Below are 28,000 nucleotides of genomic sequence, written 5' to 3' on the forward strand. Positions count from 1 at the left end.
TCCTGTTCTATACTTGACGCTGGTTCAGAGGAGAGTCCTCGAAATTTTCGGTCTTGTCTGTTTCGTTGCAAACTGTCCCCCACCTGTGTCCTTTCGTGCTTCTCGTCACGGCTTTTTCAAACCAATGGAAGCGTTCCTTTCATCTTGTGGAAACTATCTCTGCCAATCACAAAGGGCCTACTTTTAAACTGTGTCTAAATATCGCCCCTTTTTACTCCTTCTGAGTTTATTTCAGCTAATCTGACATTTTGTGCCCGCTCCTGACGCCTAAAAGTTACACACGTACATCACGAATGAACCATGAGCATTCCACATGATCAACTGTGTCGCTGGTCTGTTTGTATCCATCTGGAAATTCCGCAACGCAGTTTCCCAAAGAATGTCTCCGTCGAAAGCACCACTGACCCGCTACCGGCTCTCTTTGATGTATCGTCCAGTCCGTTCATTGTCCTTGTAGCAACAGGTCACCAACCCCTTTTTAGAGGTGTTCCGTTGTACTCGGGCCGTGACAGCACAACTAGCGTCTGCCCCAAACTAAAACATTTTCTCCATCAGCTTTTTTCATCTTTTGCTCATTGACATGCAGGATTAGGGTTTGGTCTGTCGAACTGAGTGTCATTCTTTTGCATTACATACTGTACATTTTGATAGGCATATCTACTCATTATCACTGAAGTATATCAGGTGACATATTCATCTACTTGTTACGACTTATACAATCTCTCATGTAAGGTCATCCAATCTGTCACCTTACAAGTTGTTACACTTGCTTTGCTATTGAAAGCTAACTGATGGGTTTGACGTACAAATATTACCTCACTTGAAGTTTATGACAATTGTTATCTGTTGATTGACTTTTATAAATATTATGAACAATAAAAGGTGAATGCTCTTTCTGCTCTAAGAGCCAGTCCTTCCCCTTAGTCCTTTGGGCGTTTTATGATGTGCCGTGATAATACAAGTTTCACCGGGGAAGTAACCTTACCCATAACCGGCATCATCAATCTGCACAATCATCTGTGGACTGCACACAATCCTTGAGGAATGGTTAAGGCGACTCATCAGAATTGGTTCAGCATCAGTGTATGGTGATGGATTCTTGGCCACCACTTACTACGACCTGTTATTACACTTAAACACGTCGACAGGGGAACGTTCCTGGAGTTACTGTGGAATGCTCTCCCAGGGCTTCCTTGAGAATGACAGATTATGTGGTTTCTGCATGACATTGCACCACCTCACTTCCGCCATTACAGTTCGCCAACATTTCAACATATTCCCCAGACGTTAGATAGCATGCAGGTGCACTGTAGCGTGGCCTGCTAGATTACTATATTTTTACCTCTAGGACATCTGAAAATCGTTTATGTTGAACCGGTTCATTATGTGCTGACTCTTCAACAGCGTGTTCATGATGCCCGTGGTGCTATTTGGAGAGTGGCCAGATTGTGCGAAAGACTGCAGCAATGGGTGATGGGACGTGTTAACACATTCATTATATCCCATGGACACCACTTTGAGCATCTGTTGTGACGTGGATGCGATGCGGCTCTGTACTGTGTGGCGTGACGATTTGTCGACCTCGCACGCACACCGTCAATTTCCGGACATACGATCAAGAGACCTTTTTTCCTGCATTTCCAGTCAGGAATCTGTCCCTGCAGTTTGTCAGTTTTATTAATGTCCAACTTTATACGTTTCTGAAGGGGAATGACATAATAAACGTACAAGCGAGATTAGTGCAAAAACGAAACTTCTTAATAGGTTTGTATTACCTTTAAATGAGGACAAACAGAAAATATATACATTGTGCAGTAGTAGGAACAGTACAGTAGTTCACATAAACGTATTCCTAAATTATGGGCATTTAAAGTTACTTAGGACATGAATGAATCAACTATGGGTTGAAAAAACACTACATTCGTAGATCGAGTGTTCTTATGCAGTTATTTTTCACATCTTGTCATTGCTAACGTTTCTCGATCTTATGTACCGTTGTGCCCCTTCCAATGCAGTAGGCGCTTCTATCTGACTGGAATCGTCCACAAATTCACCATCCGGTTCTTCGGATTTCACAGAACTGTTTTTTTTTTTTCTTTTTTTTCTACTGACAGTGGTACAAATTCTGTAAATATTTTATCTTCATTTTGCACACAAGACACGCAGTATCGTGGAGATAACATCTTGGACCTACTGATAACAACCAGACCCGAACTTTTCCACTCTGAATATGGACGTTAATAGGAATATAAAAAAAGGGAGGAAGGTTTATCTGATTAGCAAGAGTAATAGAAGGCAGATTTCAGACTACCTAACAGATCAAAACGAAAATTTCTGTTCCGACACTGACAATGTTGAGTGTATGTAGAAAAAGTTCAAGGCAATCGTAAAATGCGTTTTAGACAGGTTCGTGCCGAGTAAAACTGTGAGGGATGGGAAAAACCCACCGTGGTTCAACAACAAAGTTAGGAAGCTCCTGCAAAAGCAAAGAGAGCTTCACTCCAATTGTAAACGCAGCCAAAACTTCTCAGATAAACAGAAGCTAAACGATGTCAAAGTTGGCGTAAGGAGGGCTATGCGTGAAGCGTTCACTGAATTCGAAAGTAAAATTCTATGTACCGACTTGACAGAAAATCCTAGGAAGTTCTGGTCTTACGTTAAATCAGTAAGTGGCTCGAAACAGCATATCCAGACACTCCGGGATGATGATGGCATTGAAACAGAGGATGACACGCGTAAAGCTGAAATACTAAACACCTTTTTCCAAAGCTGTTTCACAGAGGAAGACCGCACTGCAGTTCCTTCTCTAAATCCTCGCACGAACGAAAAAAAGGCTGACATCGAAATAAGTGTCCAAAGAATAGAAAAGCAACTGGAATCACTCAACAGAGGAAAGACCACTGGACTTGACGGGATACCAATTCGATCCTACACAGAGTACGCGAAAGAACTTGTCCCCCTTCTAACAGCCGTGTACCGCAAGTCTCTAGAGGAACGGAAGGTTCCAAATGATTGGAAAAGAACACAGGTAGTCCCAGTCTTCAAGAAGGGTCGTCGAGCAGATGCGCAAAACTATAGACCTATATCTCTGACGTCGATCTGTTGTAGAATTTTAGAACACGTTTTTTGCTCGCGTATCATGTCGTTTTTGGAAACCCAGAATTTACTCTGTAGGAATCAACATGGATTCCGGAAACAGCGATTGTGAGAGACCCAACTCGCTTTATTTGTTCATGAGACCTAGAAAATATTAGATACAGGCTCCCAGGTAGATGCTATTTTCCTTGACTTCCGGAAGGCGTTCGATACAGTTCCGCACTGTCGCCTGATAAACAAAGTAAGAGCCTACGGAATATCAGACCAGCTGTGTGGCTAGATTGAAGAGTTTTTAGCAAACAGAACACAGCATGTTGTTATCAATGGAGAGACGTCTACAGACGTTAAAGTAACCTCTGGCGTGCCACAGGGGAGTGTTATGGGACCATTGTTTTTCACAATATATATAAATGACCTAGTAGAGAGTGTCGGAAGTTCCATGCGGTTTTCGCGGATGATGCTGTAGTATACAGAGAAGTTGCAGTATTTGAAAATTGTAGCGAAATGCAGGAAGATCTGCAGCGGATAGGCACATGGTGCAGGGAGTGGCAACTGACCCTTAACATAGACAAATGTAATGTATTGCGAATACATAGAAAGAAGGATCCTTTATTGAATGATTATATGATAGCGGAACAAACATTGGTAGCAGTTACTTCTGTAAAATACCTGGGAGTATGCGTGCGGAACGATTTGAAGTGGAATGATCATATAAAATTAATTGTTGGTAAGCCGGGTACCAGGTTGAGATTCATTGGGAGAGTCCTTAGAAAATGTAGTCCATCAACAAACGAGGTGGCTTACGAAACACTCGTTCGTCCTATACTCGAGTATTGCTCATCAGTGTGGGATCCGTACCAGATCGGGTTGACGGAGGAGATAGAGAAGATCCAAAGAAGAGCGGCGCGTTTCGTCACTGGGTTATTTGGTAACCGTGATAGCGTTACGGAGATGTTTAGCACACTCTAGTGGCAGACTCCGCAAGAGAGGCGTTCTGCATCGCGGTATAGCTTGCTCGCCAGGTTTCGAGAGGGTACGTTTCTGGATGAGGTATCGAATATATTGCTTCCCCCTACTTATAACTCCCGAGTAGATCACGAATGTAAAATTAGAGAGATTCGAGCTCGCACTGAGGCTTTCAGACGGCCGTGCTTCCCGCGAAGCATACGCGACTGGAACAGAAAAGGGAGGTAATGACAGTAAAGTGCCCTCCGCCACACACCGTTGGGTGGCTTGCGGAGTATAAATGTAGATGTAGATGTAGATATCAGCATCAAATTCAACAAAAACATCAGTTCCATTTTAAATACAAGCCCAGTCATTGTCTTCTGGTAGATCGAAATCTTTATCAAAATCTTCAACATTTTCGGGCTCAGCTTCAGCTACATCTTCTGTGATGCCGCCTTTCTGAAAGCAAAAAGCTTTCTATGGGGTTGGGCCACCATCATGAAATACTCTTTAAAAGAGTAAACCGCCGTTTGAGAGTATATTGCTATATTTATCTTTTGTACACCCAGATTTCGGATTTTATGCCATTATCAAGTACAATGCTTTAAAAATCGTAAACATGGCTGCGAAACAGCAACTATCTGAAGAAGTTGAAAAATCAGCCAGCCAGTTGCAAACAAAGGTTATTAACCTTGAATAGGTTTCGATATTTATAAAAATATGTAACTGATGCAAATATTTTATTCTGTGACGCCAATTACAATTTCATGTTGACAAGAGTCTCTATCTGTGGGCATTTACTAGTGAGCATTCATTCTGAAGTACGATATGTGTAGTCTGGCTGCTCTCTAAAGCCATGGCTTGGGATAATTCTTGTTTCGTCAATTTTGTATGTGACAAGAGCTGCTCGGCTTCATCAAATCTAATGTACTATCATGCGATTTAGCAAGACCCACTACTTCTGCAGAAGATATTTTTACAAATAGCGAAACCTAGGTCAAGGGCTCATAAGTCTTTGTTTGACACTGGTTGGCTCATTTTTCAACCTCTTCTTACAACGCTTTACCTTCCGACTGCTTTAACAGACACAACTTAATAATGATCTAACAACTTTTAGCATTGTACTTGATAATGATTTAAAATCCGAAATCTGGATCGTACAAAAGGTAAATATAATAATACACAGGCAAATAGCGGTTAACTCTTTTAAGAAGTTTTAGAAAGCACTGGCATATTGTGTTTCACTTCACCTTAAGCATTCCTTAGGTACTGCATTGCCTAGATAATGTAAAAGAAACTGCATATCCTTGCTATGTATTGTGACTATTGTACTGCGGGCCGCATTCCACCTCCTTATCTATGAAAGCGACTGCCATAAGATCATGGGCAACTGTGTCGCCATGTGTACTGTGTCTACGGCTCGCAATAATGGCTTCAAGTTTACATGCAGGCAGCAAATCAACAGTCACTGCCCACATTACATACGAAACGTTCGTAACGACCTCTTGGTCTCTTTAATGCATAAGTGCAACGCAAATGAAGGTGAGAGAGTATAAAAAGTGTAAAAATGCGAAAACGTTAAAAGGGAAAATGTGGGAGTGGGGTAACATTGCTTGCAAAACCGAAAAAGTGTACAATATAGAACGTAAAAATGCAGAAAACCGTGAGTTGAGAAACAGATAAATCTCGTTCTATTGTATTTAAAGCCGTTGTTCTAAAAACTTGGATAGAGGACTTACGTGTAAATAACACAGGTTTTATTTACAGCTTGCATACAAGTGTTCCCCAATTCTGATTCAAGTAAACAAAAATTTGTTTCCCAATTTAGAGTCTAGCAAATAAAAATTTTAAAAACAAACAACCTTTATTCAACAAACTGTGCGCTTTTGATACTTATGTGTGATAGGGAGAAATTAAGTCATAAAATAGCAACGCAGATACACTTTTTTTACATTCTTAGAGTTTGTGTTTTGTCTTTTAGTATTTGTCTTCCCAAAATACTTTTCCTTCTCTTGACACAAAATCTTTTTCCGGATTTTCGTGGTTTGCGCTATAAATTCACCTACCTGTATCATCTTCGACTAACCTCCTCCAGTTTGTCTATAATTGTATGTTTCACACTTGCAACCATTTTCTCGAGGACGTGGATAGGGCTTAATAATGTGAACCTGAAGGGAAAACGTGTCATCAACCGTTAAAACTTACAGAGGTAACATTTCACCCCGGAAGAGGTTGAGAAGTTGGCAATGCGAGTTCTGTTTTCGTTAGTTGGTAAAATGAAGTTTGAAACAAAAGATTCGATAGAGATCAGTCGCTTTTATGACGATTTGGAAACAATAAAATGGCCACTGTAAGTCGACTTTGCACGCAATAGAAGAGAAATGAGACTGTTTTTGAGAGGGTTCTATTTCACGATGTCCACCCCCGGTAGCTGAATGGTCAGCGTGACGGATTTTCAATTCTCTGGGCCCGGGGTCGATTCCCGGCTGGGTCGGGGAATTTTCTCCGCCCAGGGACAGGGTGTTGTGTTGTCCTTATCATCATCCTATCATCCTGATCGACTGCAGGTCGCCGAAGTGGCGTCAAATTGAAAGACCGGCACCCGGGAAGCGGTCTGCCTGACGGGGGGCCCTAGTCATACGATAGAACAAAAAAATAAAATTTCACAATCAGAAGTATCCAGACAACCTTATATAATGCATAATTGGTGATTAGGTATCACGACGGGCGAGCCACCAGTGTGAAAGGAGGCGGGGTGTACTGCGTTAGTTGAGAAAAGTAACAGCAGAGTGGGTGGGGCAGCCGGCTGTAGTGGCCGAGCGGTTCTAGGCACTACAGTCTGGAACCGAGCGACCGCTACGGTCGCCGGTTCTAATCCTGCCTCGGGCATGGATGTGTGTGATGTCCTTAGGTTAGTTAGGTTTAATTAGTTCTAAGTTCTAGGGGACTGGTGGCCTCAGATGTCAAGTAGCATAGTGCTCAGAGCCATCTTCTTTCTGGGTCGGGCAGGAGGAGTCAGTGACGTCCATCGTGGACCTGGCACTGATGGTGACCTGAGTATCAGATACATCAGGGAGACTTCAGTGCATCCAAATCTGCCTAAAGTGATTGTTGATGGAGTGCCTGTGAGGTGGAAACGCGAAGGAACAACTGCAGCTGAACCAAGACCAGGTAGATCTCTTGCACTGACGAACAGGGACCGTCGAACATTTCGGAGGCCGTAGTAAGAAAACCACCTGAAATTAGAGAAAGGAATCTGTCTTGAGTTACAAAATGGTACCAGCAGTCCTGCTAGCACAGTGACTGTGCTTAAGGAGTTAAAAAGAACGGGGTGCAGTTGTAGGCTTACTATCTCTTTTTGGGTCCAATCCAGGACATACTATCAGTATTAAGTCCAACACAGAAAATATATATTTTTAATTGGAAGGAAAATCAGCATTGGCTGTACTTTTTTGTTTTATTGTCAGCAAAATCGATTTTCACTTAGTGACCGAAAATCGATTTTGCTGACAATTAAACAACAAAATACCGCCAATGCTGATTTTCCTTTCAATTCTATCCACTATTTGGTCGTGGTGCACAGAACAAGCCATGGAGTCGCCAATCAACATATATTTTTAAGTTACTTAATTATTAAGGACATGAAAGGGAATATGTATTTTTAAGTTACTTAAGTATTAAGGACATGAAAGGGAAGCAGTGGTTGGGAAGGGAATGAGACAGGATTGTAGCCTCTTCCTGATGTTATTCAATCTGTATATTGAGCAAGCAGTAAAGAAAAAAAAAGAAAAGTTCGGAGTAGGTATTAAAATCCATGGAGAGGTTCGCCTGTAGGGAATTACGTCAGAGACAGCAAAGGACTTGGAAGAGCAGTCGAACGGAATGGACAGGATCTTGAAAGGAGGATATAAGATGAACATCAACAAAAGCAAAACTAGGATAATGGAATGTAGTGGAATTAAGTCGGGTGATGCTGAGGGAATTAGATTAGGAAATGAGACGCTTAAAGTAGTAAATGAGTTCTGCTGTTTGGGGAGCAAAATAACTGATGATGGTCGAAGTAGAGAGGATATAAAATGTAGACTGACAATGGCAAGGAAAGCGTTTCTGACGAAGAGAAATTTGTTGAAATCGCGTATAGATTTTAGTGTCAGAGAGTCTTTCAAAGTATTTGTATGGAGTGTAGCCACGTATGGAAGTGAAACGTGGACGATAAATAGTTTAGACGAGAAGAGAATAGCAGCTTTCGAAATGTGGTGCTACAGAAGAATGCTGAAGATTAGATGGGTAGATCACATAACTAATGAGGAAATATTGAATAGGATTGCGGAGAAGAGGCGTTTGTGGCACAACTTGACAAGAAGAAGGGATCGGTTGGTAGGATATGTTCTGAGGCATCAAGGGATCACCAATTTAGTATTGGAGGGCAGCGTGAAGGGTAAAAATCGTAGAGGGAGGCCAAGAGATGAATACACTAAGCAAATTCAGAAGGATGTAGGTTGCAGTATGTACTGGGAGATGAAGAAGCTTGCACAATATAGAGTAGCATGGATCAAACCAGTCTCAGGACTGAAGACCTCAACAACAACAAGTATTAACAATACTAAAACATTAAAATTTATTGATTCAGTTCTATTTTTCACCTGGCATGACTTTCTCTAGAAATGGTTTGTTTACAATGTATTCTGAACAAAGAACCCCTAACATAGGTCTATCTAAATCGCTTTGAACTGTTCTGCTTTATTTCCCCTTCACTTCATACCACCATAATTACTGTTAATCTCATCAGCAGTGTAACAAACCAGCGTTTCTTCATGTTCATATTTTGTCACACTCAGCAAAAAGATATTGTCAGAGTAGCTTCACCTCACACTTCAAAATGTGTTCAATTTTGTGTGAATTCCTAATGGACCAAACTGCTGATGTCATCGGTCCCTAGACTTACACACTACTCAAACTAACTTATGCTAAGAGCAACACACACACCCAAGCCCGAGGGAGGACTCGAACTTCCAGCGGGAGGGGCCGCGCAGTCCGTGACATAACGCCTTAGACCGCGCGGCCACTCCGAGCGGCTCTCACACTTCGATCAACGCTTGCTCCAAGTTCCGCCGAGTGAGACACCTCCACAAGAGAATGATCATAAACGCGATATCGAACATACAGTTTTCAAATTTTAAAAAATCCTCGCCAGTCATAAAATTCTCAAACCCCGAATATTTTTGCAACCGCAGGCTTTACCCGGGACACTAAAAATCCAGATCTGTCCGGGCTGACATATGCTAACACTGTACAGTGGTCGATCAGCTTCTCACAAGCGACACGTTTCTGCAGGCAATTCTAAGCGACGCTCGAGGTGGCGCAAAGAGCGACACGACTGGACAGTGGATGACTGGAAAAGAGCGATTTCGAGTGATGCATCACAATGTACCCTGTGGCAGCCCGAAGGAAGGGTTTGGGGTTGGCTAATGCCTGGAGAATGTTACGTGCCATAGTGCGTTGTGCCAACAGTGAAGTATAGAGGAGGTGATGTTACGATACGGGCATGGTGCGTTCCCCATTATTTCGCTTAAAAAAACTCTAAATGCGGAAAGATATGAACATATTTTACAGCTCCTCTGGACAGCAGTGCAATACACCACTTTAACGACTCACAGTCTTACTGATGGGACTCTTAATATTCCCGAATGAGATTTTCACTCTGCAGCGGAGTGTGCGCTGATATGAAACTTCCTGGCAGATTAAAACTGTGTGCCCGACCGAGACTCGAACTCGGGACCTTTGCCTTTCGCGGGAAAGTGCTCTACCAACTGAGCTACCGAAGCACGACTCACGCCCGGTACTCACAGCTTTACTTCTGCCAGTACCTCGTCTCCTACCTTCCAAACTTTACAGAAGCTCTCCTGCGAACCTGCGAAAGGCAAAGGTCCCGAGTTCTAGTCTCGGTCGGGCACACAGTTTTAATCTGCCAGGAAGTTTCACTCTTAATATTGCTCGAAATAGCTCCCTCCCACAGAACAGTCCCATTTCCCCTCGTTACGTTGCTTCTCTAGCCTCGGTGTCTTTCATAGCTAGGGAAGAGGATGGTATTATACCCGGGTTCACATCGGTCATTTATATACGAGGGACATTCCACAAGTAATGACAAGTACGGTATATCTTGCGGTAATGCGACAACTTGGGAATTGCTCGTTATGCACTGAACGGGTATGGCAGTGTGTATCTGAATGCAAGCATAAAAGAGGGTTCCTTAAAAGGAAGTCACGGTGGAGTTTGAAATGAAACACGGGGTATTGGAACTCTGTGTAAATTTATTGTACACGAGCACAATGGAACAAAAATGATTCAGAATCAACCACTGTACTTCAAAATAGTCTCCCAGTGCATACACGCAGCTTTTCGAACGATGTGGAAGGTGTTGAAAGCCATTGGCATTGCCATCAATGTGTGCCAGCTGTCGTCGAAACGCCGTAAAGACACTCGCCCTGTTTGCAAAGCTCCTCCCACACAATGGTTTCTTGAGTTGTAGAATGAGGTCAAAGTCGCGTGGACGGAGGTCTGGAGAGTAGTGTGATTGGGGGAGGATCCGTGTTGTAGCACCACCAACCTCACACTGGATGTTTCAGGCGCTGGCACTGAACCATCCTCGCACGAGTACGTAATTTGTCGGTTGATTTCGGCAATGGATGCCGCGGGTTTGCGAATGTATTTATCGCGATTACGGTGATGCCCCCCGTTCGCCCGATATACCGTAATAGCCCATAACTTATGGAATGCCCCTCCTAATGTTTGTAACATCGTTCTTAAATACTCGTATCCGAAGCACGTTACTTACAGAGACATATCTTCTAGAGTAATAAATGAACATTCTACTCCCAATTACAGATTTATCTGACGTAATTGTCAAGAATGAAAAAAAAAATTGCAGACAAAATTAAAAATCATCCTCTTCCATATTTATGATGCATGTTATTTAGTACCATATCATTTGTATTGACATGAAATTTCTTTCATAGTCGTAACCGTTTTGTGTCAACGTTTTAAACGTGAGTGTAGTAGCTTCATGTCTGTAGATAAATGGTGATAGCAGGGTCAAAATAGCCCGTTTTTAGCTCCCTTTGATTTTTGTATCCGCGAGGTGTAAATAAATAAATAAATAAATAAAATGAAAGAGAGAGAGAGAAACAGCAAAAATGAGGCATTTGTACCGCAAAAGAGAGATACCACAACCTTTCGATGACACAAGTCTGTTACAGTCATTTAGAGTCCAGTATGAACAAAAGTCTATTTTTTTAGTTTCAGTGCTCACTAATGTGCCCGAAATGGTATTGCTCCTAAGTCACACCACTGCAGTACCTTATTTTAGTATTTCATAAATTCTTGAAACTGCTTCAGCCTGTTAGTGATACAAGCTTCGAGGAATAACGAGGAGGACCGAATTTCCGAATTTATTCCTCTCAGAAGATTATGCTCTGTCTATAAGAAAAGAGAGAAAGGAAGAAAACGAGAAACAAATAAATAAAATTAAGAATGATGAAAACAGCGACAGCTGCGTCAAAATGATTTATTAATCAGTACTAGTTTCATGATATTCTAGCCACATCTTCAGGTAATAAACTATTGACCATTCAATCCACTGTACCCTTAAGATCTCCGTAAGTGTAAATAACAGAAGTCTGCTATTTTCCTGCATAAAATTGGCGTCATGAAGTACGTAATAGTCATGTATAAAAAAAACAGTGGAACAACAGAAAGACGTAATCCGTACATAGGTGGTACGCCTTATCAGGTGCAGCGGCTAACACCACTAACACAACATAGACATGAGTCTTTGTACGCAACCCTCATACGTAAAATAGTCAGTAGAACTAAAGACAGGTGTAATTCGGGCGTGTGTTGTCCGACTTTCCCTAGCTCCACTGGCACGGGTGTGCACTTTATGATGACAGTTTTCTGCAGGAAGATGGCGGAGTTCTATAATTTACTACCCTTGCGGAGATATTAAGAACATTATGTATGGAAAGATCAAATGTTTGTTACTTGAAGATGTGACTATACCGTCTCGAAACCAGTCATAATTAATAAATCAATCTGACGCAACTGTTGCAGTTTTTATCATTTGAAATGTGTCATTACGGGTGTGGCTGCCTGTCATACCAAGTGATTTGTAAATAAATAACAATAAGAGAACCGGTGAAGGAAGGAAAACGCGTTTCTACAAAGGGACTTTGTCGCACACGGATCACGCACAACTACTGCACGAGGTAGTTAATTAAGTAAACTGGAATCTGATCTTTTAAAACTGTTCATGCTCTATGTGCACGACCAATCTGGAGGAAAATGAATATATACGCTCATGCCCATCATGGTAGTGATCACGTCATATACATGTTTTAAGTACAGAAATTGGTGCCGATCGCTACGCCTGAGAAGAAGTACCACATATGTACGTGTTACGTCTGAATTATCTATAATTCTCATATAATTTTTGGTCATTCTTTGGGCTGGCGAAAGAAATCTTTTGGCCGCTTTGCGTCAAAAAGGCGCTGTTTTCTCGATTTTCTTGTACACAGATACAAAATAACGGCACAGGTTAAACAACTAACGCAATGCACGCCAATGTATATTGGAACTCTGTTCAGCCTACTCTCCGCTTTACGTTTGCCAGTAGAATACCAGAAAACATCTGCCTCTCTCTCTTCATTTTTAAGGTAAGAGAAAATAAGACGGCAGCATAGATAAAACTGCTCGAGTAGGCGTTTAATCGATAATAAAGGGCACTCGACGAGAAAAAATTAGACGGTAACGTTACACGAAAAGATGGAATTAAATGGAAAGAGCTGTTTCGCAGAGAGACAGGGTGTGACGTATCACGCAATACAACACCAATAAAACTGAAAGAAATGGATGCAAATATCTTGTTATAGGCGCTAACATGTAAACACTTCTACATGATAGCGTTTGGTGACATCATACCTACATGAATATGAGGCATTCGTCATTACAGATCAGCTGTAAACTCGAAGCAGGAACAAGAGTCCTGTCCGACGTGGTAGAACGCATAATTCGCAATCGACTTACCGATTACTGAAAGACTTCGGTTACCATTCAGACTTCCCTAAACATTTTAACACATGTTGTTGTTGTGGTCTTCAGTCCAGAGACGCGTTTGATGCAGCTCTCCATGCTACTCTATCCTGTGCAAGCTTCTTCATCTACCGGTACCTACTGCAACCTACATCCTTCTGAATCTGATTAGTGTACTCATCTCTTGGTCTCCCTCTACGATTTTTACCCCCCACGTTGCCCTCCAATACTAAATTGGTGATCCTTGATGCCTCAGAATATGTTCTACTAACCGATCCTAGTCAAGTTGTGCCACAAATTTCATTCTCCCCAGTTTTATTCGATACCTCCTCATTAGTTATGTGATCTCCCCGTCTATTCTTCAGTATTCTTCTGTAGCAACACATTTCGAAAGCTTCTATTCTCTCCTTGTCCAAACTATTTGTCGTCCATGTTTCACTTCCATACATGGCTTCACTACATACAAATACTTTCGAAACGACTTCCTGACACTTAAATCTATAGTCGATGTTAACAAATTTCTCTTCTTCAGAAGCGCTTTCCTTGCCATTGCTAGTCTACATTTTATACCCTCTCCGATCATCATCAGTTATTTTGCTCCCCAGATAGCAAAACTCTTTACTACTTTAAGCGTCTCATTTCCTAATATAATTCCCTCAGCATCACCCAACTTAATACGACTACATTCCATTATTCTCGTTTTGATTTTATTGACGTTCATCTTATATCCTCCTTTGAAGACACTGTCCATTCAATTCAGGTGCTCTTCCAGGTCCTTTGCTGTCTCTGACAGAATTACAATGTCATCGGCGAACCTCAAAGCTTTTATTTCTTCTCCATGAATTTTAATTCCTACTCCGAATTTTTCTTTTGTTTCCTTTACTGCTTGCTCAATATTCAGATGGAATAACATCGAGGATAGGCCACAACCCTGTCTCACTCCCTCCCCAACCACTGCTTCCCTTTCATGCCCCTCGATTCTTATAACTGCCTTCTGGTTTCTGTACAAGTTGTAAATAGCCTTTCGCTTCCTGTATTTTACCCCTGCCACATTCAGAATTTGAAAGAGAGTATTCCAGTCAACATTGTCATAAGCTTTCTCTAGTCTACAAATGCTAGAAACGTAGGTTTGCCCTTACTTAATCTAGCTTCTAACATGAGCCGTAGGGTCAGTACTGCCTCACGTGTTCCAACATTTCTATGGAATCCAAACTGATCTTCCCCGAGATCGGCTTCTACTAGTTTTTCCATTCTTCTGTAAAGAATTCGCGTTAGTATTTTGCAGCTGTGACTTATTAAACTAATAGTTCGGTATCTGTCAACACCTGCTTTCTTTGGGATTGGAATTATTATATTCTTCTTGAAGTCTGAGGGTATTTCGCCTGTTTCATACATCTTGCTCACCAGATGGTAGAGTTTTGTCAGGACTGGCTCTCCCAAGGCCGTCAGTAGTTCCAATGGAATGTTGTCTACTCCGAGGGCCTTGTTTTGACTCAGGTCTTTCGCATGCCAAACTTAATAAATTAAATTTGTCTCCAAGTGCAGTATTGTGGTTTCTTTCATATCTGGTTTCTCGCCAACATTGCCACATGTCGGGGACCACAAAGTCACAAGAGAGATAAGTAGTATGAGGTTCCCCTAAGGGTCTGAAAGTGGGTCCGATACTCTTCTCACTGCTCGTCGATGTCGTATCATCAGTTCTGTACCACTGTATGCTGATCGCCTCCATTTACATTCAAGTGTAGAACCAATTATGCTGAAGACAGAAAATGGTGGTACTGACGAGCGTGCAGTATCAAAATGTGCGCAGAATATAGATTTAAAGCTCAGTCCATCCAAAACTTAAGGGATTCTAGTTGTTCATTATAACTTAATTGGTTCGATATTTGGAGAATCTCTACCATCTTTATTCCTGTATTGGACAAATACAAATTTCTCTCCTTCAGCGAAGGGTTTGCTACTTGTAGTTGAAAAAAAGCTAAATTTCACTTGAAACTAAGCTAATATTTGCAAGAAGGCATTATCTTGTGTCTAAGCCATACAAAAATGTAAAAAGCTCTTACCTTTTGATGTTAAAAATAATGTTGTACAAATGTTTCCACTACCAAGTGCTCGTTACAGCGACATAGCTGTGACCTTCATCTTTTTTTATCATATTTCATCGTAATATCAAGATGTACGTGCAGACCAGCCTAGAAATTTCCGTATACTCCGTGACTTTCACCATATGTTCAATTTATACAGTTTCTCGTAATTTTCCTCCACATTGTATGTGAACATAACAGATACTTCATTCTATGTTTTATGTGACCACAGCTTTTTTATGCAAATTGGTACCGCCTCGTTTTAATTGCTTCCCATTGCTTCCTAGTTTTCATGACTAAATTGACACCATATTAAAAGATGTACACAAATTTTTAGTAAGTTAGATTAACCCGTTACTATTTATTCAGTACAAATACGGGAAACCGAAACCAGACACTTTTTTTTAACGGTTTCGAACATTTTCATGCTTATCTTCAGGTGGTACAGAGAAGGTTACATGACGATTTCAAACCGTAGTGCTGAGTGTGACAAGAATACGGAACATGCTTTAATTCATCAGCATCTGTATTGTTTACAAGACGATTGGGATTCAGAAATAAACTCTGTACTTACTGCGACAGTATGGGCGGCTTCATTCTTAATAGCTATCACCTTCCATTGCCATGGGTAGACGTAACACACCACTCACTTTTCACAGGATATAAATCTATATTCATCGTAGTTAGTAAACATGTCACATCCAGCATGTGCTGCACAACTGTTGCTTTTTACAAAGATTTTCATAGGAAGATATAACGTAGCCCTACATTGCTCAGTGAAGTTATTTGTTAATGTTTGCATGTAATAAAGTCGATGCATGGGCAAATACTTTAATTGAAACTAACTTTAACATAAATGCCCAAGAATAAAATAAACAAATAAATTTCTACAGAATATGATCTGGTTGTAGTTTCCTGTATTTATATTTTTAAGAAGTTCATTTTTATCTATGTATTTCATTTCAGTGTGGTGAAAAGCTAGTTTTACGACATGGAGTTCCTAGATGAGACTAGTAGAGTACTTTTTCGTCATAAAAATTCTCACAGGCAGCGTATTTTCAAAGTGTTATGTAATTTCCATTACACACCTTTATTCTCTAGATCACATTTCCCAAATGAGAATACGTCAGTTAAGAACGTAACAGCAAATATTGATATTAATGGGCCAGAATGCGTCACTGGCGCTATAATGAGTAAAGCCGTAGTGAAGTTGGTAATGACGACACGATGTGGAAATTGCGTTAGCTAGCAGACACACAGCACGTCATTTACGGAAGTGCGTGTTTACGGTGGGCAAAGCACGGTCTGCTGGCCGTCTCCCATCCCCCGTTGCGAGCCATTCATCAGCCGCGTTCCAGAACGCCCTGTATCTGGCCGATTGTTAAATTGCGAACAAGAGCGGAAAATTGCTGCTAATTCTGGTTTTTATACTTGAGCTAATTGCCTTGCCAATTCGCGCATTATTTGCTGTGTTTCTAATGTCCGTTGTCTGCCTGTCCGAGGTCTAAACAACACGTAATCGCGCGACGATTATTCTGCAGCAGAAAATGCGCTTCGGACGCCGCATTTGTTTACCGTTGCAGCAATGTTCACCGACGGGAGCGGCGAGTCGGCCGTGTGATTAGCTTTGTGGAACATTGCCAACCCCTGCGCGAAATTTTCAATTTCCAGGCCGTGCCAACATTAACAACGTTATTTATCTGGGAAATCAGGCGCGCTATTGACAATTAGGTCACTGTCCGTAGAGCAAAAGGTAGCGACATCCGTACTCCATCACGGAAACTAGAAGTTTTATCAGTGCTACGCAAAGGCTGCAAATTGTGAGCTACACTGGCAGTTACGTCATAAGCCAAATTGTGCTCAGAACCCACCAAAATTTTGTCGAATGTTATCTGTTCTCTTCCGCCTCCGTTGTTGAGCAGTTAGAGAGGCTGACTATCAAGTGGAGGATGTGTGCTTTACCCACGCTCCTCCGTATAGCAGCCAAGGTCCACGAGAATGACAGTATGGGCACATACGTCACAGCACTTGACCCCACAGGTCTTACGAGCTGCAGCGACTGTCTTCTGCAAGAAACGAGCTACTATTTGAGGCCACTGTAATGCTTCGCATCTACGCGTTTAAACACGCTCACGCTGTCGATAACACATGACAAAGTTAAACACTTTGTAGGGTGCCTTTTCATATCCCACCTGGCACCAGACGCAGCCGAGTGCTCACGATGTATGCCGGACAAGGCGACGAGTGTGACGTCACAAGTTGTTTACAGGGCCCGTATTTCCAATGGGCGCCGACTGTATCCAAATGACCCCATTGGTTGAGGATGACATGGCGGTCGGTCACTCCCGATTGGCATGTCTGGGGCCAGAACGGTGGAGCTGTCCTTGCTAGTTCCTTATTTCCAGAATGCCAGGAAGTTTCAGTTCCTTATTTGTTCGTGCTGTGACTCTGAAATCCTTAGCGAATTTTTGGGCATCGCCAGCCCATGAATGGCAGGACATTAAAACTCCAGGCAGGCAAACGATGGAGCGCTGCTGATGGGGATGTGGTACCTTTGTGAACTTATCATTTCTGTGAACGCATGCTGTTACAGCATGATTACCTGTAAATACCACATTAATGCAATAAATGCTCAAAGTGATGGCCGTCAACCTCAATGCATTTGGCAATACGTGTAACGACATTCCTCTCAACAGCGAGTAGTTCGCCTTCCGTAATGTTCGCACGTGCATTGACAATGCGTTGACGTATGTTGTCAGGCGTTGTCGGTGGATCACGATAGCAAATATCCTTCAACTTTCCCCACAGAAAGGAATCCGAGGACGTCAGATCCGGTGAACGTGCGGGCCATGGTATGGTGCTTCGACGACCAATGCACCTGTCATGAAATATGCTATTCAATACCGCTTCAACCGCACGCGAGCTATGTGCTGGACTTCCATCATGTTGGAAGTACATCGCCATTATTTCATGCAGTGAAACATCTTGTAGTAACAACAGTAGAACATTACGTAGGAAATCAGCACACATTGCACCATTTAGATTGCCATCGATAAAATGGGGGCAAATTATCCTTCCTTCCATCCGATTCATTTGTATATTCATATTGTATACTGTAGACTCAGCAGTTTTGGCTTGTAACGTGGCAACTACGTATCCCATCCCCTAGACAACGAAAGCAGCCAAAACTTTTAATATTCCAACTTTGAGTTGAGTGCCACCACACCACCTCATTTCATCATTATATGAAAGCCCGCACAGTCCTACAGTGTGTGGTGGATTACGGCTCAAAAGTTCGTTGTCAGCTAGTAATAGAAACATTTATAAACCAGGATTAATATACGGTATTTGCCCGCTTTTCCCACTTTTCTATAACTCAGCAGCAGATCCTTTTTTATATACCTACTGTCATTTTAAATTAATATTTCAAGGAGAACAAAAGAAGTCGTTACAACGGACTGTTACGTTTGTTAGTGCTTTATGCGTTGTTAGTGCATGTCAAAAGCACGCCGTGTCCGTATAAGGTTAAGCTGTTGGTTGCCTAAGAGCTAATGACGACACAACCTTTATTTTAGTGAGAAACATTTATGACAAAAGCAAACAGTACAATGAAAAGTGTGCAAACACTACATTTCCCGGTACACGAAAAATGCGAGTTTGCGGGAGTAAACTGGGACGCATTTATTGCAAGTACACAAGATCTACATTTATTTTCTTCTCTTTGACTTGACTTTATCCTTTACTTTTATTTTCATTTCTAATGTTTCTCTAGTTAGTATTGTTTTCCACAGAAGAGCACCATACAACTCACCAGGCACGAGAGCTGATGGACAGTTCGTCCCGCAAATGCATTGCAGTCAGCTATTAATGAACAAAATATTCCTACCCCGTAACTGCAAGAAAGACTACCATCATAGATACATCAAAGATTGAGTGTCTGGTAGCTGTTCTAAGCCGTATCTCACTATAGAATCACGGCTGCCACAAAACTCATATCTTGGCAAAAGGTATATTCTGTTCGTCTATAAATGATTAATTTGATACTACAAAGAGGAATACAGAGTAAGTTATAGGTGATAGAAAATGTTGTAAACAAAGAAAACTGATTATGAAGAGGGTTGACTGCAGTTGGTATATCGACACGTAAAGATAAGCACAAGAAACGCGGCTCCCTTCTTGTTATTTCAGCAGATAATGTATGATGTTGAAAATATTCTATCAGAGAGACACCATTTCAGAACACAACGCAAGACTGGGAAACTGTCCATCAAAGTATTTCTATAAGGGACAGTCAAATGAAAACGAGACAGATGGAAAAATGAAAATTTTATCTGACTGTGAGACCAGACGGTCAGTGCTTTGATACAAAAATGTTTGCGGTTGCCTACAGAACCATGATTGTACGTAAGTATGCTTCTCTTCGTCCGAAACAAATCGATGGCCACTAACGTTTTCTGCAAGGCTCCAAAAACATGGCAATCGCATGGCGGGAGAAAGGGACTGTGTGGAGGAAGTGCAAGGGCTACCCAGCGAGACTTCTGCAGCGTATCGAAACAGCCTGCTAACAGAATGTCTACCCACATGTTGCAATGTTGTTTCGACTACGCTGCAAAAGTTTCGCTATGAACCACCTACGCATTCTCCATACAGTCCCGATCTCTACCCATGCGCCGGCCCGAGTGGCCGTGCGGTTATAGGCGCTGCAGTCTGGAACCGAGCGGCCGCTACGGACACAGGTTCGAATCCTGCCTCGGGCATGGATATGTGTGATGTCCTTAGGTTAGTTAGGTTTAATTAGTTCTAAGTTCTAGGCGACTGATGACCTCAGAAGTTAAGCCGCATAGTGCTCAGAGCCATCTACCCATGCGATTTCCATATTTTTAAAACCCTGAACGAAGAGATTCGTGGCCGTCGATTTTCTTCGGATGAAAAAGTGCACACACGTCGGGATACAATTGTGACAAATAAATAAAAACACCTACATCGGTCTTTCTGATTTTATTTTATTTTGTCGCTACCAGTTTCAACGCTTCAGTGCGTCATCTTCGGGCTGTTTTTGATGCGATACAGGTGGATATGATCGCCATGCATAACACATCAGTTGCCGGCATTACTGGATACACAGATAATGTGTCAGCACCCCAACCATCAACTGCCAACTGACTCGAGAACCATTGAAACCATGTCGTATTTGAATGGTTCTCAAGTCAGTTGGCAGTTGATGGTTGGAGAGCTGACACATCATCTGCGTATCCAGTAATGCTGTCAACTGATGTGTTATGCATGGGGATCATATCAACCAGTATAGTATCAGAAACAGCCTGAAGATGACGCACTGAAGCGTTGGAACTGGTAGCGACAAAATAAATTAAAATTATAAGGACGGCTGTAGGTGTTTATATTTATTTGTCACGATAGTAAACGGCCGTCGGCCCAGAGACCTCCTGCTAAAAGTATGGACATACAAAAGCTGGATACAATCGTGGTTCCATGTGCAGCCGCAAACATCTTTCAATGAAGCCACTGACCGTCTTGTTACACTGTGGGATAGATGTGTTAACAACTATGACCATTATTTATGAAATAATAAACAGTTTACTTATTTTTCCTATCTCTCTTGTTTTCATTTGACTGTTCCTTATATTGTGAAATGCGGTAAATGGTTTCGGAACTCCTCTCCAAATACATTCCCGATACTTCAGGATACCTTTTAATGATACCCTCATTTCTTCAGGAATGCGGTCCTTTCATCTCCTTCGTTTCCTGGTACGTAACGACTTCCGTCTTTGGTTCCAAAGCAGAGGTAGATAAGAAAAGAAGTTCACAATGGGCCTCATTAACGTATGTGACCCACAATGGCGCATTATACTTACGTCGCCACGTAAAGGCTGGGGTCAAATGACACGAAACGAGATAACAACGAGCAGAGGGTGATACGCAGCTCGTTTCATAACGGAGCAAATGAGGCGTGTCGGGTGGGAATGACGCCCACTCTCGAGAAACGATTGTACAATCTGCGAATGAAAGTAGTAGACGAGTTTAGCTCTTTGAGTAGCAAAATAACAGATTATGGGCGAAGTAGAGACGCTATTAAATGCAGAATAGCATCAGGAAGTTGAGCATTTCAGAAGACGGGAAATTTATTATCTAATATATATCTATGTGGCAGAAAATCTTTTCTGAAGGCATTCCTCTGGAGTGCAGCTTCGCACGGAAGAGAAACTTGGACGTTAAGCAGTTCGAAACAGAAGGAAATTGAAGCTTTTGAAGTGTGCTGCTATAGACGAATGCTAAAGATTAGATGGGTAGATCCAGTAACTAATGAGGCGGTACTGAAACGAATTGGGGAAGAAATTAATTTACTATACACGATTGGCCATTAAAATTGCTACACCAAGAAGAAATGCAGATGATAAACGGGTATTCATTGCACAATATTATACTAGAACTGACATGTGATTACATTTTCACGCAATTTGGGTGCATAGATCCTGAGAAATCAGTACCTAGAACAACCACATCTGGCCGTAATAATGGCCTTGATACGCCTGGGCATTGAGTCAAATAGAGCTTGGATGAGGTGTACAGGTACAGCCGCCGATGCAGCTTCAACACGATACCACAGTTCATCAAGAGTAGTGACTGGCTTATTGTGACGAGCCAGTTGCTCGGCCACCATTGACCAGGCGTTTTCAATTGGTGAGAGATCTGGAGAATGTGATGGCCAGGGCAGCAGTCGAACATTTTCTGTATCCAGAAAGGCCCGCACACGACCTGCTACATGCGGTCGTGCATTATCCTGCTGAAATGTAAGGTTTCGCAGGAATCGAGTGAAGGGTAGAGCCACGGGTCGTAACACGTCTGAAATGTAACGTCCACTGTTCAAAGTGGCGTCAATGCGAACAAGAGGTGACCGAGACGTGTAACCAATGGCACCCTATACCATCACGCCGGGTGATACGCCAGTATGGCGATGACGAATAAACGTTTCCAATGTGTGTTCACCGTGATGTCGCCAAACAAGGATGCGACCATCATGATGCTGTAAAAAGAACCTGGATTCATCCGAAAAAATGACGTTTTGCCATTCGTGCACCCAGGTTCGTCTTTGAGTACACCATCGTAGGCGCTCCTGTCTGTGATGCAGCGACAAGGGTAATCGCAGCCATGGTCTCCGAGCTGATAGCCCATGCTGATGCAAACGTCGTCGAACTGTTTGTGCAGATGGTTGTTGTCTTGCAAACGTCCCCATCTGTTGACTCAGGGATCGAGACGTGGCTGCACGATCCGTTACAGCCATGCAGATCAGATGCCTGTCATCTCGAGTGCTAGTGATACGAGGCCGTTGGGATCCAGCACGGCGTTCCGTATTACCCTCCTGAACCCACCGATTCCATAGTCTGCTAACAGTCATTGGATCTCGACCAACGCGAGCAGCAATGTCGCGATACGATAAACCGCAATCGCGATAGGCTACAATCCGACCTTTATCAAAGTCGGAAACGTGATGGTACGCATTTCTCCTCCTTACACGAGGCATCACAACAACGTTTCACCAAGCAACGCCGGTCAACTGCTGTTTGTGTCTGAGAAATCGATTGAAAACTTTCCTCATGTCAGCACGTTGTATGTGTCGCCACCGGCGCCAATCTTGTGTGAATGCTCTGAAAAGCTGATCATTTGCGTATCACAGCATCTTCTTCCTGACAGTTAAATTTCGCGTCTGTAGCACGTCATCTTCGTGGTGTAGCAATTTTAATGGCCAGTAGTGTGGAAGGAATCGGTTTATAGGACATATATTGAGGCACCAGTGAATCTCCAATATGATAGTTCAAGGATGAGTGGGAAGAAAATAAATGTAGAGACCAAAATTTCAGTACAGTGAGCACTTTTAGGTGGATGTAGGTTGCTGTAAATATGACGAGATGGAGAGGCTTGCACAGGACAGACTATAATGGGACAGGACAGACTAAATAAATTGTGGGAGAAACACCGTGTTGTAAGAGAGTTTCGAATTCGGAGAGTTCGTCCACACAAGGAGCACCATGTCCTAAACACGACCGCTTGGACAGTTGCAACAGTCCGACGCCTTGGGTTCGTCGTCATCAGTCTTCTTCCATAGAGTCCCGACTTCGCTCCACCCAATGGCCTTTTTCCAAAACTTAAAGAACTCCTTCCACGACTTCACTTTGAGAATGATAAAGCAGTGTAAACAGAGGTGAGGTTGTGACTCCTCAACTAATTCAAAGATTCTATAGTGACGGTGTCAAAAAAGCGGTCTCTCGTTGGGAGAAATGTGTTCGTCGCCAGGGTGACTACGTTAAGAAATAAAGATGCAGAATGTTAATAACGTTTGTTTTGTTCAAAAAGCTTTCAGAGTTTTCACATAAAGAAAATCGGAGGCATTACTTTTCAGCACGCCCTTGTACTTTTGGCTCATGTCTGTACTTTCCTTATCATAACAGAAAGAACCAACTTCCGTTACAGCAAATGAGAATGTAAATATGTCATACCAAACATTGAGGATTTTTAGATGAAGGCATCCAGCTAAAAAGTCTCTTTATGACAATGAAATCTGATTCCCGACAATTCTGCTCTTCAGCCTTCTGGTGATAAATGAAAAATGTTAGGAAATGCTCCGGAGACTTGAATCGTCGCTCGGAGAAGACCTAAATAAATTCGGTAAACTTCTGAAACGGCGGATCTGGCGGTAAGGGTAGAAAGGGATGAGGAACGACGTTGGCACGGCTAACTTCCAAAGTCTCGGCGATCGATCACCGAACCCGTGGAACAGCGAAACTCACGCGAGAAAAAAGTAAAACTGTTTTTCTGCTCACTTTAATGCTCGAGTCACTGCACACGTCGTCCTTCGAGTTCCCACCGAAGTTTTATACTTCTGTTGCAGGACAATAAGAAACATGAAATGGGTGGGTAGGCGTGACTCGATTTCAAGGCGAAACGACAAATCAGAACATGATATACGGCAATAGCTAGTTAAACGTGATACATACCGCTGTATATCGACTGGCCGCTAACGGCAAAAGACAAGCCATAATATTATGTATTATTTTTCGTCAAGAAAGACACACAAGGATTTATAACTAAATTCGATAAAATCATTACAAATAACGTTTCTTCACCTTGAGAAACTTCGTTGTGTGTTTACACAGCTGTATATGTTTGTTTTAAAAAACCTATTTCGGTCACTTCAGAACAACCTTCAGGTTAATTGTATCACAAGGAAAATATCACTACAATAAGTGCGTAGATATGTACTGTTCTACGAACGTACTGAAACAATTAACCGCATAGACTTCTGTAGCTAGAGTCAGTTGACATAAAAGTTTTCTGAGTATCATACCGCGTCATAATATAAGATACTATACTGGAGAAAGGAACATTTCGGGCAACTGTGAAGGAGGCCAAAACGTTGGTCTCTCCAGTATTTTACTTAATGACGAGGTATGTACTGAAATAACGTTTTAGTAAAAGTTGAAATGAAAGTAATGATGATTTTGATGCTGTTTTAACACCGTCCCTGAGAAAAGCGCATGGAAGCGTTGTAATGGACATTAGCGATGTGCTGCGTTCGGTGAAGAAGTTTGGCAATGGAGAAACAGACATTGCAGGTCAACTGCGCAGATGTTGGTCGACAACATCTGTCACAGATTACCTGCTGATGAAGTGATTTCAGGAAATGGACATGTTTAGAGTTCACAATCAACAGCGAAACTTTGGTTTTTTAAATCATGGACCAAGAAGCAAAACCCTGAATTTTTCCAAATTGGTTTTGGTGCCTGGGTCGAACGATGCTGCTAATGTGCACAAATGCTTGGTGAATGGTAATGTTGTGTAGAGGTCAGTTCAGGCGATCACCTGTACTAATTCCGCTGTTATATGCTCATCATTATATTTTTCACGACACAGGAAACATTACTTTTGATTTACCATCGCAATTCCCACTCTACTGTTTTCCCAATGTGGGCACTCATTGTTCCGTTGATGCCATCTGAAAATATCCTACAGAGAAGATCTTTTCTTCGAATGAAGATTTTATTGTTTAATGGCGCCGAATACATGTAAGTCCGGAGCAAGCATTTTCAAACTGATGTTACTTGTGTTACGTGAAAAAGTTTCTTAAAGGTAGCAGTATCGCGGTGGTTGTTATGTAAGCCGCCCTCCTATCAACACTAAGTACGAATATTCGTGCATACGACGAACAAATTTGATCTGTTGAAATTTCCCCCAAGAAACGGAATTTTTCCCAATGATAACGCGTGCTGACGTTCTCACTACTGATAGGAGGCGGAGAATTCACGCAGAGAGCATCAAAAAGGGGAGAGTTACTCGGAAATGACCCAACTGAATATTGTGTATGTGCATTAAAGGGGCATGGGTGTGTGTGATGTCTCTAGATTAGTTAGGTTTAATTAGTTCTAAGTTCTAGGGGACTGATGACCTCAAAAGTTAAGTCCCATAGTGCTCAGAGCCATTTCAACCATTTTTTTGCATTAAAGTGTTAACCACATACAAGAGTTATAAATCGCACCTCACAGATCCAATTTGAGCTGGGATAAGTGCCTTTGTCGTGTGTTACCTAAAACTAAATTCCACCCCAACCGGCCATGAAGCCCCAAAGGTACTGGCTGACCGCAGTGTCATGTTCAGCTCATAAGCATCATCGCTGGAGGCGGATATGGAGCGGTATGTGGTCAGCACACCGCTCTCCCAGCCGTATGTCAGTTTCCGTGACCGCAGCCCCTACTTCTCAATGAAGTAGCTTCTAAGTTTGCCTCACAAGGGCTGAGTGCACCCCGCGTGCCAACAGCACTCGCCAGACCAGATGGTCACCCATCCAAGTGCTAAGCCCAGCCCAACAGCGCTTAACTAAGGTGATCTGACGGGAACCGGTGTTACCACTGCGGCAAGGGCGTTCGTGTGTTACCTACTTTTCCTAATACTGCACAACATTCAGTCTGTATGGTGAATGCCTCAATCCACAATCAGCTGCAAAAAACATGGAGTAACTGATACAGCCTCAACTTACCTTCCTTGTTGAAAATCGTTTATAAAACAAGAAGCTGTAACAGGGAATGCAATGAATTCAAGTCCAGGCAAAAGGAAGACGCACATTACTTCGTGAAAGTGCATGAAAATTCTAACATGCCTGAAACCGGTCATACCAGGAAAAACTGCGGGTTAATGAATTCGCAAAATCTAAATGCAACACTCAAACAGTATAGTTCACTGGTAGATTACCTGTACAACCTCAGCATCGTGGCGGAGAACAAACATCGAGCAAGAATAGCCAACATTCCTGCTGAACATCTCAAACTCGCAAAGAAATAATATTAGAGATTGGCTGGAAACTTGATTGTCAGTGTAAAAGGTTACGTGTAAGTCACTTGATATATGCTAAGATGGTATCTGTTCTTTCGGACATGTCCGAAAGAACAGATCCCATCGGTGACCATGCAGCTCGTTAGAATGAATTTACAAGGAAATGAACACCCTTAGCTGCTTACAGGTGTTGACATACGTCAATGGGGACAGATGAAAATGTGTGCCCCGACCGGGACTCGAACCCGGGATCTCCTGCTTACATGGCAGACGCTCTATCCATCTTTTTTTTCTTTTTTTTTAAAAAAAAAGAATTTGTAAGACAAACTCAACTGTGTGCCGGACCGAGACTCGAACACGGGAACTTTGCCTTTCGCGGCAAGTGCTCTACCAACTTTTTTTTTATTCAGAAAATTGTACACTATCACACAACGCATTAATCATTATCTGAACCACCGAGGACACAGAGGATAGCGCGACTGCAGGGATTTATCTCTGGCACGCCTCCCGCGAAACCCACATTCTCAACGTATTGTCCCGCACTACATTCGTAGTGCCCCGCCCATTATACTCATTACTCGCGGCGCGTTGCCGATTCCCGTAACAGTTCGGGCACTGTTTGTGCCTTCGCACAGAAGAAGAAGATGGTCAAATGGCCGGTGAGCCTTAACTATATATATGCTAAAATGGTATCTGTTCTTTCGGACGTGTCCGAAAGAACACATACCATCGGTGACCATGCAGCTCGTTAGAATGAATTTACAAAGGAAATGAACACCCTTAGCTGCTTACAGGCGTTGACATACGTCAACGGGGACAGATGAAAATGTGTGCCCCGACCGGGACTCGAACTCGGGATCTCCTGCTTACATGGCAGACGCTCTATCCATCTGAGCCACAGAGGATAGCGCGACTGCAGGGATTTATCTCTGGCACGGCTCCCTGCAGTCGCGCTATACTCTGGGTCCTCGGTGGGTCGGATGAATAGGGCGTCTGTCATGTAAGCAGGAGATCCCGGGTTCAAGTCCCGGTCGGGGCACACATTTTCATCTGTCCCCTTTGACGTATGTCAACGCCTGTAAGCAGCTAAGGGTGTTCATTTCCTTGTAACTAAGTCACTTGAGTTTACTGGTTTACTGGTGCTTCATACGGAGACGGACTCAGTTCAACATGCGTTCTGAGCCAAGTAAAACGTAACAGTCCCAATGGAGTTTCCAGAGGATCTGTAATATTACTGTACTTCTTTCGTGTATCTGACAGGAATGTTAGCTATTCCTACTAGCAACAAGATAGGCTCATAATTTCTCGTTTTGGCAAATTACCTTGTCCTAGCAAACAAAGGTGACATGTGATTAAATATCTGTGACCAAACAAGTGATTTACACAGAGTATGGGGCAATTGTGCGATGCGTGAAATGCGCTACTTCCAAACCAGTTGTCTTTCG

Source organism: Schistocerca serialis, chromosome 1 (assembly GCF_023864345.2).
Source record: "Schistocerca serialis cubense isolate TAMUIC-IGC-003099 chromosome 1, iqSchSeri2.2, whole genome shotgun sequence".
Taxonomy (NCBI): domain Eukaryota; kingdom Metazoa; phylum Arthropoda; class Insecta; order Orthoptera; family Acrididae; genus Schistocerca; species Schistocerca serialis.